At 38.3% G+C, this 12,339-nt stretch overlaps 1 protein-coding gene across 3 annotated transcripts in view; it reads right to left on the reverse strand.

Moving 5' to 3' along the window:
• The window catches only part of GNG2 (G protein subunit gamma 2), a 138,806-nt gene that overhangs the window by 99,813 nt on the left and 26,654 nt on the right, over positions 1–12,339 (reverse strand). The gene's annotated exons all lie outside the window — the stretch shown is intronic.

The raw sequence follows: 12,339 nt of genomic DNA on the forward strand, positions 1-12,339 counted from the left end.
AGTAGTTGTAGTGCACGGGCTTAGTTGCTCTGAGGCATGTGGGATCTTCCTGGACCAGGGCTCGTACCCGTGCCCCCTGCATTGGCAGGTGGATTCTTAGCCACTGTGCCACCAGGGAAGTCCCTATTTGAGACATTTTTTGAACTCTGAGACTTTTTGGTTGTTCTGTATCAGATAATTTTAAAGTTTATTGTTCTTTTGTAATTTTGTTCTTTGGAATTGCAACATTTAAAATTTAGTTGGGTTATTTTGAAAATTCTTCTTTGATTTGCTTTTTGAATACTGAGGTTATGCTATTAAAGATGTTTGCTTGAGACATTTTCATTGGCATTTTAATGGGTTTAATATGAAGAAGGCTGTCTACACTGCTACTTAGGCTATTGGTTTCCAAGAGGTAAAAATATTTCTACTTGTAAATTCTAGTCTTTAAAAGTAAATACCGGAGCACCATAGATATTTTTTAAACAGATGATAAATCATTATCCAATAAGTAATATTCCTCATCTATTTCATATCTTGAAGTTTTACCTTCAAAAAAGCCTCTATACAGTTAAAATTATGCTTCAAAGAAAACTAAAATGTAAATATAGTAATTAGTTTCTTCTAAGATCCCACCTTTAAATAAGTCATGTCTAATCCAGAACTAAGAGAAGAAATGACATGCCTAACGACACAAAGCTCAGAGTGCAGCCTTCGCCTGCCCCACGTTAGCAAAGTTGGAATGAGGTCAAGTAGCATAGAGTTTTTTCCTTTTTTGGCCGTGTTGGGTCTTTGTGGCTATGTGCAGTCTTTCTCTAGCTGTGGTGAGCAGGGGCTACTCTTCGTTGCAGTGTGCGGGCTTCCCATTGTCATGGGTTCTCTTGTTGCAGAGCATGGGCTCTAGGCGCGCAGGCTTCAGTAGTTGTGGCACATATGCTGAGTAGTTGTGGCTTGTGGGCTCTAGAGCACAGGCTCAGTAGTTGTGGCGCACAGGCGTAGTTGTTCCGCAGCATATGGGATCTTCCTGGGCCAGGGATCAAACCCGTGCCCCCTGCATTGGCAGGCGGACTCTTAACCACTGCGCCACCAGGGAAGCCCCACAAAGCTCTTCTTTAACAGTCTTTAAGTCAGCTTATCACATCTGTCCCGGGGGATGGGACCTAGGGACTCTTCTGTATTTTAGCCTGAGAACAAGTTTTACCCGTAAGAGAAGGAAAGCAATTTATATTTATCTTTTATCTAGCCATTTAACCAAATTTCCAATTCCGAAAGAAAACAAAAACTCTTATATACTGAGGAATACATTTTAAAAGAAAGCTCAGTATTTATTTGAAAACCATTATAAAGTGTTTTTAAAAGATATAAAACAAGACTTGAACAGAGAGACTTCCTGGATGGAAAAAACTGAATGTAAAAAAGTTGATCCTTTCCAAATTAATATATAATTTTTTTTTTTTTTCGGTATACGGGTCTCTCACTGTTGTGGCTCTCCCATTGCGGAGCACAGGCTCCGGACGTGCAGGCTTAGCGGCCATGGCTCACGGACGCAGCCGCTCCGTGGCATGTGGGATCTTCCTGGACCGGTGCATGAACCCGTGTCCCCTGCATCGGCAGGTGGACTCTCAACCACTGCGCCACCAGGGAAGCCCTAATATATAATTTTAATGCAGTTTTAATCAGAATCTCCACTGAGATTTTAGATTGTAACAAAATGAGTTTAAAATTTATTGGGAAAAAATGCCAAACAACACCAAGAAATATTTTAAAAGAAGAGTAAAATGGGACTCAGTTGCTTTTCTATATACTAAAACCTAAACTATAACTACTATAATCAAGATAGTATCATATTGATACAGGAATGGAAAATAGACTCAGGAAATATAATACAAGGTATAGAAATTGATAGAAGTATATGTGGAACAATATATGACTAAGGCAGCATCTCAATTCACAGATAAAGTACATGGTGTCATCAAACTGGTTATACATTTGAAAGAACATAAATTTACATTCATATCTCATACCATATACAAAATATATTCTAGATGAATTTAATATATGTATTTTTAAAATAAATCAATCAAAATATTAGAAGAAGAGTTAAAAAGATACTGGTTTGGATAGATGAAGCCTTCCTAAGAGAGAAACCATAAAGGAAAAGATAGATATATGTGACTAAATATTGGGTTGGCCCAAAAGTTCATACCTTACAGAAAAACCCGAATGAACTTTTTGGCCAGCCCAATATAAAAAAGTTTGTATGGCAAAAGAGAATATAAACAAAATCAAAGACAAATAGTAGACTGGGAAATATAGAACTGTATCATGTAGAACCAACAAAATATTACTATCATTAATAAACTAAGAGCTCCCTACAAATTGAGGCGTCAAATCACCTTCAAGAGGCATGAGAAAAGGATATGAAAACAATTCACAGAAGAAATGCAAAAGAACAATAAAACGTGAAAATATGCTCAACCTCACCAAAATTCAAGGGAATATAAATGAAAATAGAATATACCATTTTTCACCTAGTAGAGTAACAATACTCAATGATGACTACAACATAGAAAACAAGCCGTCTCACACTTGCTAATGGAAGCCTGAACTGGTACGTTTTTGGAAAGGAATCTGGCAACATACTTTAAAATTTGAGATGCATGTGTCCTTTGACTCAACCCCTTGTCCCCTCCCCTTCCCCACTTTTGGGATTCAACCAGAGTGAAGCACTGGTATATAAGAAGAGGTTAGTTACAGGAAACACAAGCACAACCAAGGGAGACAATGTTAATTTCTCTCCACAGGGGTCAGTAGAGTGAACACAATGCATTCATTAACATGAGTGAGTTACAGCCAAACCTATGAGCTGGGTGAATGTCTGTGACATTTATCATGAAAACATAGCTGCATGGGAACGCTTACATTTGAAAAAATCCTCAAAGATAGGATATGTGTGATTGAACTGTACAAAATTGCTGATATTCAACTCTTTTTGATCTAATAAAATGGCAGTCTCATAAATCACAATATAACATACATTTTTACATATTTATGAGCATGAAAAAAATGTAGACTGATACACCCCAAGCATTAACACTGGTAACCTGCTTGGGGGGGGGGGGGGCGGGTAAGGGAGGAAAGGAGAAATGAACAACTTCTTCATACATCTTTGCACTGTTTTACTTGTTAAAAATTTTGCAAATTAAACATATCTAATAAATAAAAATGTAAAGAAAAAACAGAAAAGAAACAAGACTCTAAGGCTGGCTATTACCTGAAAATATATCTAGGGGCAGCATCTATAGCAATGGTCCATTTAACTTTATCAAATGTAGTGAACAAAAACCAATTTATTTCCTTGTCTCTTTCAACAAGATGGTTCAAAATAAAAACCCAACCAATTATTTGTTACCTAAAACAAATTTCAGAATTTGCAGTAAGATTAGGAAAAACAAAGATTCAGAGAACATTAAGTATTGACAGGTGCAGCAAGAGGACCACTTTTACACTGCTAATGAAGAGTAAATTGATGTAATCACTTTCAAACAACTTGGCATTACCTAATAAAGTTGAGCATTGCATATTCTATGACCTAGCAACTGAATGCCAAAGTATATGTCCTAGAAAAACTCCTGGATAGGACTAGGACACATGTACAGAGGGTACTGTGCAGCATTTTCACAACAGCAAAAAGCTCGAAGCAACCCAAATGCCCCAAATGGGTAGAATGGATAAATAAAGTATGGTATATTTCACACAGAGGAGGAAGAATACTGATGTACTAGTTAATACTAGACAGCAGTGAAAATGAATGAACTTTAGCTGCACACATCCACCTAGGTAATCTCAAAATAAAATGTTGGGTAAAAATCTAAGCCAGAGATAAAGTACGATTCCATTTCCAAAAGAGGTGACACTAAACAATTTAAGAAAAAGCAGGAAAATGACAAATAAAAAGTCCAGATTACAGCTTTATAGGAAGAGGCAGAAGGAGGAATGGGTCTGGGAGAAGCAAACAGGAGTCTTTAAAAGTGGTACTCATCATGGGGCTTCCCCGGTGGTCCAGTGGTAAGGAATCGCCCGCCTTCCAGTGCAGGGGATGCAGGTTCGATCCCTGGTCGGGGAACTAAGATTCCACATGCTGCTGGACACCTAAGCCCCTGCACCTCAACTAGAGAGAGAAAGCCAGCATGCCACAACTAGAGAGAAGTCTGCGCACTGCAATGAATATCCCGAGTGCTGGAACTAAGGCCCATCGCAGCCAAAAATTTTTTAAATCAATCAATCAATAAAATAAATATTAAAAAAGTGGTACTCATCAATAAAGCTAGAGGGAAAAAAGACAGGGAATGTATGTATGTTTGTTTTACTAACAGTCTTTAATGTGTATATGTGTGTATACATGCATATATTCTTTGGATGTATGGTATGTTTCACTCACACACACGTGTGCACACACAGAAAGAATCTAGGGCAATGCCTGCTCGTGCCTACAAAGCCTATCCTAGTACTGGAGAAGTCACTTAACCATCTTGCAGGCATGCTTTGCATTGTAAGTGCTTAATATATAAATGAATGGATATATTTTAGAGTAATACTCAAAGGAACAACCCTGGAAGCCATGTTCTTCCAGGGCCAGGGTAAAGTGGAAATTTCTCCCATGCATTTTTTTTGTGGTGTACCAGAAGCCGGAGAGAGTATAACAGAAAAATCCAAGATGAACACACACACAGACATACAATTTTTCAAGTCACCTTGGGAAAACTGTATTTGTTAAGTTGCAGCACAAAACAAAGGTAACATTTCTGGGTAGAGTTACATGGGTTTTACTTTCACCCTGGGTTATCCTTTTCATCCACTTTATGATTTAAACTAAATGACACCAAAACTCAAACCTTGGCTGGTAAGATTTTCAAAAGCAGGGGGAAAAAATGCTTTTTCTCGGTTACAAATTGTGAGTACCTATGAAATACTGATTTATTGGGAGTAGACCAGATGGTGCTCTGTTTCCAGATATTACAATGTTGGTCCTGATTCACTGCAGTGGAGCAGCTAAAAGCCTTCTATATAAGGCAGTGTTTCACCAGGTGAAGGAAGAAAATTAGAAAGGGAGGAAGTCTGTCCTTACTCTCATCCTCCACAGCTGTTGGAAACCAAAGTTGTTCCTCTAATTGAATCACTACTAATTCTAAGCTACTGGCTTCTTTCCTTTCCCAAGGATTATTTTGAATATTTGGACGTCTACTTTACTCTGTTCTGTCTACTGCTGTTAGGAGTTTGGTAAATAATCTGATTTAGCTAAGATGCTTTACTGACAGGATATCCTGTAGATGGTTAACTAAGGCTAGAGGAAACAGTGATTAGACAATCTGAATGCACATTATTTTTAAAAGGAAAGGAAAAGACAAAAAAGTTAAAGTGGCTACAGGCCCTTCATCGTCTCAAGTAAACCAAAACAATATGATGCCAAACCACCTCCCCAAATATGAGTTATTTACAGATGCGACATGTTTACTTCCTCATGCTAGAAAGTTCCATTTTGTGCTCATGACCTGGAAATGCAGGTGCAGCATAATCAACGAGGCTCTAAGTTTTCTCTTTAGCAAATGAAAAATGGGAAATTAAATTAATTGCTGTCCTTGAATGCTTTTCCCTAAGCAAAGGTGCAGATTGCTTTTTTAAATATGAGCTTTATTGAAATATAATGCACATAAAATTTTACCCTTTTAAAGTATACACAATTCAGTGATTTTTAGAAAATTCAAAATTGTGCATCCAGGGGCTTCCCTGGTGGCACAGTGGTTGAGAGTCCGTCTGCCGATGCAGGGGACTCGGGTTCGTGCCCCGGTCCGGGAGGATCCCACATGCCGCGGAGCGGCTGGGCCCATGAGCCATGGCCTCTGGGCCTGTGCGTCCAGAGACTGTGCTCCGCAACGGGAGAGGCCACAACAGTGAGAGGCCCGCGTACCACAAAAAAAAAAAAAAAAAAATTTTGCATCCATCACCATTATTGAATTCCAGAGCATTTTCATCACCCCAAAAAGAAAATCCATAGTTTTTAGCAGTCACTCCCCATTTTCCCCTCCCCACTCCACCCAGCTCCTGCAACCATAAATCTACTCCCTATTTCTATGGATTTTCCTGTTCCGGACATTTCAATAAATGGAACCATATATCACATAGCCTGTTGTGCCTGGTTTCTTTCACTTAGCATAATGTTTTCAAGGTTCATCCATATTGTAGTATTGAATCAGTACTTCCTTTTTATGGCAAATAATATTCCATTGTATAGATATACCATAATTTTATCCATTCGTCAGTCGATGGGCATTTGGCTTGATCATTAATGATAAAGAACAAAAGAAAGTCTAGAAAGCAGAAGGAAATGGCCCTCAGCTCAGAAACTCAACCTAAGCCCCAGACTAAGAGACAGTTACTGTGACACCTGCATTTATATCCCATTCTTGTAAACCACGCTATTCCTAGAGATTGTTGCTAGAAATATCAGCTGTGGTAACACGGACAAGAAATTTTTTTTCTTATACTATTAGTGAGGGAAGAAGAAGGGAAACAGAATTAAAACATAATTGAGTAATATCCTGCAATAGGTGAGCAGATAAACAAATTGTGGCATACCAATATTCTAGAATACTACTCAGTAATAAAAGGAATAACATATTGATACGTACAACATGGAGGCATCTCCATGTAATTCTGCTGAGCAAAAGAAGCCAGACAAAAGTGAGCACATAATATATAACTGCATTTACATAAAACCCTAGAAAATGCAAACTCTTCTAGACTGACAGAGAGCAGATCAGTGGTTGTCTGAAGATGGGAAAGGGGAAGAAGAGACTGTTACTGGGCACGAGGAAACCTTTGGATGGGTTTGTTCATTATTTTGATTGTGGCTATGCTGTCATGGATGTATGCAGCCAATATTCGTCAACTTCATATACATATCATTTATTGTATGTCCATTATATTTTATGTCAATTATATCTCAATAGAGCTGTAAAGAAACACTGTTTTTTAGAAAGTAAGTATACCTCCCCCCAAAAAGTGTTTGAATATGTGGAAAACACTGCCTTTATTTTGCATATATGGTTTCAATTAATTTTGTAACAAGTTAAATTACTCTCTTTTTACACACAAGGAAATTTGAGATTGAGAAAGCACAGAAATTTGCCAAGATGGTCACAGTCAGTACCAGGCTGAGATCTCAAAGTCCATGCCCTTTTCACTACACCACACTGCCTCTCACTGTTTCTGTTATAGACCCAACTCTTCTGGAATCCTTGGGTCCCAGCATTTCCCAAGTCAGGGAGTTTTCTGGTCCACAGAAGTTTATGCTTTAGGGTGGTATTCCAAGTTTGTTTTCTTTTGCCTATCATTTTATGTTGCCACAAATGCCTCTCTAATTATGGGGATTTATCCGATTCAATTGATTGATTCATTCTCAGTGGATCAAAGTAGTTAATCTGGATTAGATCAAGGCAAGTAATCCTGGTCCCTAGGTCAAAGGAGTGAAAATAATTGTCTGAGATTAAAAGCAAGCTGGACAAAACCAAAAACTGGCTACTCAACCCACCAGAAGTGGACATTGTACTTCTCTGGGACAATAGTCATTCCTTTGATTACGGGAGGCCCACAAATGTGGACTATTCAGAGTTGCTCTGAGGTATCTAATTACTTTTTACCACCCCTTCCCCTAAACTTGAACTTCAAGTCTAGGTTGCCATCCAAGTCTGAGCAGGACAAGCACGAGGGTGGTTTCGTCACCTCTGTACCTCCTCCAGATCGTGCTTCATCACACAAACAAGGGAATGTTCTCCAGATGCTACCAATCGCATTTGGGTCCATTTGAATAATATGGACCATGAAATTGATTAAATACAATTAATGAAAAAGTGAAAGTTGGTTAAAACAATTTTTTTCTTTTTGATAAGACAGCTAGATTTGGGAGAGAAAGGGGTACTATTTCTTTCATGCAAGACTTTCACAATGAAGGTTAACTGTGCTGGATACCTTTCATTTGCCCCTCCAAACCCATTCTCCATCCTGTTCTACCCGGCTCTACACCCTAGGAGACTAAACTACAGACTCAGAGGCAGGCTTCCTTGTCTTCCAGTTAGGTTTGGTCAATGGGGAGCATAAGCAGATAGAAGGAAAGAGGAGAAGCATTTCAGGGTATTTGTTTCCTGGCATCCCTGCCTGCAGGGTCATTATAAGCTGGCTACAGCCCTTTCCTGGAGGTCACAGCTCCACTCAGGAGGATTCTCTTCTTCCAGCCCTCATCCTTTCCAGTCTACGGGTAGTAAAGGAGCCCTGAAAAGGTACACTCTCCCTTGCAGTTTCCCTATACTCTGCTCATGTCCTTGTAAATATTCTCTTTATTAAGCTCTCCTAAAATTAATTGATTTGAGGATGCCAACTGTTTTCAGTACAGTTGACATTTTCTGAGGGTTAAGAGCATGCTTATTCAGAAAATGAACTTATTCCAAGTCCTCAATTTATATGAAAACACTGACATTCATGGGGTTGATATCAAGCTCAGACAAAGATAAACAATGGCTAGGTGAAGTGTGGAGCAGGGTAGTCAAACAGCACTGATTCAACCTTCCTGCCTTGGTGATTTTGTAAGGCAAAGGTTTAGATTTGCAAGAACAGTGAAAGTGGTGGATATATTTCTCAGATTTTAAAATGTGAGACATGTAAGACATTCAGGTTGCTATAGCATGCTTCTTTATGCTTACAGACCATGTTTCCATGGTGACTTTGACCTTTTTGCACATGCTATTCTACTTAGATTGAGACTTTAAACCACTTTTTTTTTGTGGCTTTAATGATCAAATTTAAAGAAAGATATGTTTGCTACAATAAAAACTGCCTAAATGGCAAATCTAAGAAAGAGAACAAATTTGTTCTGTGCCATCTGTTTTCTCTCACTGAGAGATATTATCATATATAGTGAAAAATGCTGTAGAAGTGAAGTGATGCTTCCTGTGTCATGCATAAGATGTAATTTCAAGTAGATTTTGATTACTTATAGTTTATATATCAAAGACGTAAGTCCCTTAAGGTAAAAGATGGATTTTGATCCTATCTAAGCCCAAAATAGCTAACCTCGCATCCCAAGAATCGCCTCAACTGTATCATTCCCAAATGAAGTACTAAAAATAGAATAGCCACTTTAAGGTTGATTTTCTTTGATGATGCCCAAATGTCATTTATAAATCTGTAAAGTTCTTTTAAGTGAAAAAGCTAAAATGTTGAAATATTAATGTGATGTGTTTATTTTTGTTTGGTTTCTGTTATTGTGTGTATGTGTACCATGGATTAGGACAGGAGATAGAAAAAGGAAACTCATTGAATTAACCTGAGACAGTGAGGTAAGATCTATCCCTGTATTTATGATGGGTACCTATTAGAACTTAAGAGTGTATGAAAGGGGATACCCAAAGAAAATCTGGCAGCTTCCATTGACTTCGGCACAATACCAGATGGCTCTTGCAAAGCTCTCACTTCCTATTTTCCAAATGAGCGGTAATTTCATTCTTTCAACTTTTCCTAGTTCAATGCAACATATTAATGAATAATACCATCTTGCATTTGTACAGTGTTTTACAATGTACAAAGTACTTTCGTATTCATTATCTCAACTCATCTTTACAGTAGTTCAGATATACAGTACTTCAGGGAAAATATTAAAACCCCCATTTTACAGATGAGGAAACTAAGGCCCGAAGATATCACACAGGATTCCTTTAGTAGCAACTTGACTTAGGTTAGGTAAAAAATGGGAATATGTTGGCTCACATCAACTGGATTGATGGACTCCAATTCTCACTGGGCTATCTCTTTCCTTCTCTTTATCGCTCTGTCTCTCTCTCTCTTTTGCTCCCCCTTTGTGCGTCAGACTTTACTCTCTCAACAGACTGAAACATGGCCTTACATGATTCTTACTACCTTGAGACTAGAAAGGATAGGACCTCTCCTCCCTCAACTTGAGTTGGAAAATTCCAGAGAAAGAATCTATTGTCCCTTGCTGGGTTGCATGCCCACCCTTCAGACCAACTCCTGTAGCATGGTGATGAAATACTATGGCATCCCCAGCTTGGGTCAAGTCCCAACCCTCTGGCCAGTACCACCCAAACAAACAGAACAGGAATAGACATAGCCGGTGAGGAAACTGTGAGGAGGGCATACGGACTGCATTAAACAACTTGTCCAAGGAGCAGAGTCAGAACAACTTCTAACTGGATCTTCAGACTGCAAGCCTCCCCTTCACTTCCAGCCTCCCACTACAGGGACCACAATGGTGTCACTGAGCCCCTCTCTTCCTCATGGTTGCCAGTGTGGTCTGGTTCAAGGCTAAAACTTGGAAAAGACTCGATTCTCGTCCCAATCCTGTCACTCGTCAGCTGTGTTCATGGGCAAGTTACCTAACCTCTGGGAACCACAGCTTCCTCCTTTGTAAAATAAACAACTTCTGTGTCACAGGGTCATCAAAAGGATGAAGGGAGATAACGTACTCCAGATGACTTTGAAAATGATGAAGAACTACCTTAAGGTTTATTACTTACATTCTGTATGTAAATCTTACAGAGGCTAGAATTCACAGTCACAGTCTTCAGTTGTCACCCTCCCTACCACCAGCCCTCTGCTGGCATCATTTTGGTTCTGACATTTTTACTCTTTCAGTTTTAAAAAAGCACATTTCAAAAAAAAGCATCAAATGGTGTCTCAAAATGAAGAGATTTGGTCCAGAAGAGAAATTTACGAACAGACGGTTTAATGGCACTCTTCATACTCACATTTCAATACAGATTAACCAGGAGATGGAAAATTTCTGGAGGGCACACACGATACTATTAACAGTGGTTATCTCTAGGGAGTGGGCTAGGAGGTGATGTGTGGAAAGAAACTTCTCTTTTTCATTTATTCCTGTGTCTACTACTTGAATTTTTAAAAATCTCACATATACATTCCTTTCATAATTAAAAAAACTAATTAAACAATTAAAAGCTTAGTTATCACAGAAAAGGAATATGGTATATACCTAGAATAGTGTCTGACACTTAAAAAGCTTTCAATACATTCTGGCTTATTAATCAAAGTAGGCATTTCTAGTTACCACCTATCCAGCAAAGTAAAATCAACTTCACTAGAATAAAGGCCACCTCTCATCTCTGTGAATGTACATTTTCCATGAATCACATTGTGAGAAATGCTCATTACCACCTGCTGAGGATATGGTTTTAAACTCTTACACCTTCACACACCAAAACTGAAAGCTACCTTCTTAACGCCCAATTATAAAACACAGTACATTGGGCTACCTCTCGACTCTATTACCACTGTTCTTGTAAGCACCTTGATTAACATCACACAGAGCATGCTGGGGTTCTAGGAACCATTCTATCTTACAGCTGGGGGTTTGCACGATATTTTCTAAGAAATTAAAGGTTACATGGCAGCATATGCCAAAGCTAAAAGACAGATTTAAACAGCATTTAAAAAATGATGCAATGGCTATGAAGTTTGGATGCTGTGCACCAGTTAAGTGCTATACTGGTTGCCTAGTTACATCTCTGCAAAAGGCCAAAAAAGTTGTCTCTAAATCTAGAAGTAATTAAAAACCTTAAAGTTTCACCATTAAACCAATGATTATGTGTGAAACCCTATGCAGTCATCCCTTAAAATAAGTGCCCGTCAGACTTTGATCAGGTGGTAGCCCTTGGGAATGTCCAAGGAGATATTTTAATAAAAGACATTTCTATATACGAAATTTTTTACCATGCTCACATTTCATTAAAGTTATCACATCTGGACTCTTGCTGTTTTGTCATACCCAATTGCAGTCCGCTACTATAGGATATTAAAAAACTTTCTAACCTAGTTGATATAACTTCTATCCCGTGAGAGGTGGAAAAAAGTCCAGTGTTTTAAATTGTTAAACCTTAAAAAAATTTTTTTATTGCAATCAGCTTTGCAAATTATAGGCCAGTTTATAATCCAGTAACAAAAACTATGCATGTTAATACTAACAACTAGTGTCTTAACTCTATGAATTTCCTGATCGGTTCTGCCTGACAGACACTTTTAAGTCCAAATATCTTCTCCCAGTAATGGGACAGGATGAACAACAATTTTGGTCTAGAAATTTAAAAACATGAGTGTATTAAAATGGATGAGACTTCCTCCAGAATTTGAAGATAGGGAGAAACAGTCTTTTTTTTTCTTCCTCTTGAAGTTCAACATTTTTTTTTGAGGTAAAATTCACAAAACATGAAATTAATCATTAACCACTTTAAAGTGTACAATTCAACAGCATTTCGTACATTTACGATGTCACGT

Source organism: Grampus griseus (assembly GCF_964374135.1).
Source record: "Grampus griseus genome assembly, chromosome: 2".
Lineage (NCBI taxonomy): Eukaryota > Metazoa > Chordata > Mammalia > Artiodactyla > Delphinidae > Grampus > Grampus griseus.